This window comes from Stenella coeruleoalba (genome assembly GCF_951394435.1).
Source record: "Stenella coeruleoalba genome assembly, chromosome: 2".
NCBI lineage: Eukaryota > Metazoa > Chordata > Mammalia > Artiodactyla > Delphinidae > Stenella > Stenella coeruleoalba.
In genome coordinates this window covers 128290072-128293905 of record NC_137147.1, presented here as the reverse complement: position 1 = coordinate 128293905, position 3834 = coordinate 128290072, and the positions used below count along the sequence as shown (strand labels likewise).

Here is a 3834-nt window from a genome sequence, read left to right as displayed (position 1 = left end):
ACAACTAATACTCAACTTTCTGTGGGTTATTTGTATGGAAATATGTTAATATAAATGTTTCAGACATTACATGAAATTTCTAAAAATCTTATATGTTCTGGTATAATGTTATAAGTCATAATTCTAGTTATTACTTTAAAATGTATATCTCAGAAATAACTAAATTTCCTTGTCAATTGCATTATTATGAACTTTCATCAAATCTTTAACCGTGGTCATTTTTAAGTCTTTTGTCATTTACAGACAGTTCTGGGTGTACTCTGATGCTTTTGCAAAACTGTTTCATCTTCAAGGAATTCATGGAAAAGACTCTGACAAGTACAGGTTTCTGGTAACTGACTATACTGCTGAACTGAATGAATAAGCATTTTCAGAACTCTAATGGAAAACTGATGAATTCATAAAAGTGCTAACAAAAGATCAAAATAAAAAAGTTAGATTTTTTAGAAATGGCGGCTTCGCTAGGAGGCATGTTCTCCGGGCAGCCACCGGGACCGCCGCCACTCCCGCCGGGCCTCTTGGCCCAGGCTTCGCTTCTTCAGGCCACACCAGGCGTTCCGAGGACTTCTAACAGTACCTTGGTGGACAAGTTGGAGTCATCATTCGAGGCTTGTTTTGCTTCTCTGGTGAGTCAGGATTATGTCAATGGTACAGATCAGGAAGAAATTCGAACTGGACGTCTCGGAACTGAGGAACGAATTACAGAGAAAGGATGCTCTGGTCCAGAAGCACTTAACAAAACTGAGACATTGGCAGCTGGAGGACATCAACATGCAGCACAAAAAGCCAGCCGACATCCTTCAGGGTTCCCTGGCCTACCTCGAGCAGGCATCTGCAAATATCCCTGCACCGATGAAGCAAACCTGAGGAAAAGCCACCTGAACATGAGCTGGTGGCTGAGTCAGCCCAGACACAGTTTTGCCAAACATCACTTCTTGTAGACATGACATTTTGGGAGAACTCTTTGCCAGAGAGTGAGATGATTTAGTTTTGCGCTCTCATCTAAAAATTTCCCCTTATTTTTATAAGCATTATTTCTGGAATACTTTATAAAATGCTTATTGCTTTGGTAAACCAAGTATATTGTCTTTAGCAAAATTTAAGACTGTTAATATGATGCCGTTTACAGATTCCTTTTTAAGTTTTTGTTTTTTGCTTCTTGTTTTTATTATTTTTATTTTTGTATGAGTGTTTGTCTCTCTGTTTCCAGTTTTGGATTATTTTGTATGATCTGAGGGGAAAAGCTTGTATGATCTGATCTGCATATCAAAGGATGAGGATTTTGGTTGTAAGGCCTTTTATGATAATTTACACATCAGTGGCAGTATATAAAAATATGTAAATTTGCTGTTTTTCAAGACTGAACTACCTAAAGAAGAGGAGTCTAATGCAACGATGTAACACTTCCAGAACCTCAGAATGAGGATATTTTGTAAATAGGTTGGAAGAGGATTATAATTTCATAGGTTAGTGTAGTAGCTGTTACTGTACTGCAGTAACTAGTGCTATAGGAATCCAGCAGTATCCTTAATGTTGACTTTTTGTGTGTGTGTGTGGTACGTGGCCCTCTCACTGCTGTGGCCTCTCCTGCTGTGGAACGCGGGCTCCGGACGCGCAGGCTTAGCGGCCATAGGCCACGGACCCAGCCGCTCTGCGGCGTGTGGAATCTTCCCAGACTGGGGCGCAGGCCCGTGTCCCCTACATCGGCAGGCGGACTCTCGACCACTGCACCACCAGGGAAGCCCCCTTAATGTTGACTTTTATTTGGGGTGAGTTTATATTTTGTGTAGTGTTCATTTACTTTTGGGGGAGGGTAGGAGAAGTGATATTTAAAAATTTATGTTATTAGGCCATATGTTTTGATTAGGTAGTAAATTTAGTTTTAAATTGTGAGTCTGAGTTGTAATTGCATTTCTCTCAAAATGACATAAGTGCATGAGCAGCTACGTTTTATTTTTTTATTTTATTCTAATTAATTATTTTTGACATCTGTATTGCAGTGTGGTTGCTTTGCAGTGGTGTGTTGGTTTCTGCTTTGTAGCAGGGTGAGTCAGCTGTGCATGTGCATGTGTCCCCATGTCTCTTCCCTCTTGCGTCTCCCACCCTCCCTGTCCCGCTCCTCTAGGTGGTCACAAAGCACCGCAGCTACGTTTTATTGATGATCTGACTGAGGTTAATGTGAGCTTCCTATTTCCAAGTTCAGCCTTCATCTAATTTCACCTTTCTTTGGAAAATCAGTACAAATCACAACCATTTTTATTGCCCAGTTGTTTATAAAGTTTTATTCAAAGAGCAAAGATTTGATGGTGCATAGAAGAGACAACTGTTTATAGGCCACTTACTGGGCCAGCACCAAAGGATTGAGAACATATTTTGACCACTAAAAGTTGTACTGGCTCTTGTCAAATTGCACTGCTCCATCAGAGGGTCAGACAGCTCAGCGTGGACTGACAGCGAGGTCAGCATTGTGAATGGCCATTCCCAGTTCCCTTTAATCTCCTGAGCATCCATGCAATGGGGAAGCAATGCACCATGAGGCAAGACTAGAGGTTCAGTAGATCTTTCACTTCAAAGAATAATCTAGAAACCATCACAAATGACCAAGTTGATGCTACAGTCATTGAAGTTGAGATGTATGATGGGGTGAGGCTCAGTTATTCACAGAAAAATCCTGGCAAGGCTTAATTCCAATTCACGATTAGTATTATTACCCATATTTTGCTTAAACTTCAAAAAGCCCCTTAGAGGTAGCTGTTATTCCCTCTATAATCTTCATGTCCTGGACCTAGGAAGTCAAAATATTTGATCCAAGTATGCCAAGGTCTGCTATAGTCCATTCCTAGCAGTTTTGTTTTCTTTGGTTTTTTAAAATTGGCTTTCCTGGTTATTTTGAGCTTTGTTTTATTTCTCTACCTATTGAGGTTACATGTGTATTTTGGAATTATATCATTTACATAGAAACACTTTTCAAGTGAAGATGACCAGTGTCCTAGGAAAATGAAACCGCTTTAAAAGTAGACCATGGAAATCACAAAGTCTGATATTCCACAATGCGGATTGCAGTCTTATGGACACTAGAAATACCATGGGTAGGTCATCAGTAACATTAATAATATTTCCCTATGGGCACTTTCTGATAACACTGGCTTGTTTTATCTTAATGTCACAATGAAACAGTATGAAATGTTAATGCAAGAATTTGTTTTAGCTATGTATGTAAATCATATTACAAGCAAGTTATTTGGTTGGTTGGCTTTTTAGTTCATTCCTTCAATCAGATGCTTCAAAAGAAATGTGTTTCAAATGTCCACTTTATGATCAGTTTAAGGATAAGTTTAGAAAGAAAAATATTTGGTAAACCATTCCTGGTGGGCTGAGCCCTGCTTCTGCTGGACTTCTTTGGGCTGGGCTGTTTCATCATCTTGTGTCCTAAAAACAAACAAAACGTTTTCTTAGATGGTTTTGAAAATTATTCAATAAACAACTTAATACTCTACTATCCTTTTAGGGAAAGATAACGCTTCTTTACTCTTAAAAAGATACTAGGGCTTCCCTGGTGGCACAGTGGTTGGGAGTCCGCCTGCCGATGCAGGGGACACGGGTTCGTGCCCCGGTCTGGGAGGATCCCACATGCCGCATATTTTGCAACATGTACTATTTATTTCAAGCACAAATTAAACAACCCCCTCCAAAAACAGGTAAAAGAAGAAATGGTTAATCAATACAGTATTACACTTTATGGCTTCTTCAAAAGTTATCTGATGTGCTCTGGCATTTCAATGAGGTTGTGAAATTAGCCTAATAAATTGAAAAGGGGAGATGGTAAAAAAAAAT

General features: G+C 39.5%; 1 pseudogene across 1 annotated transcript; it reads left to right on the top strand.

Annotated features, from left to right (window-relative positions):
* The first annotated feature begins 449 nt into the window (after positions 1-449).
* LOC307182176 (mediator of RNA polymerase II transcription subunit 28-like) lies at positions 450-1245 on the top strand (annotated as a pseudogene). The gene has a single exon. The product of its transcript is annotated as a mediator of RNA polymerase II transcription subunit 28-like (transcript).
* Positions 1246-3834: the final 2589 nt, after the last annotated feature.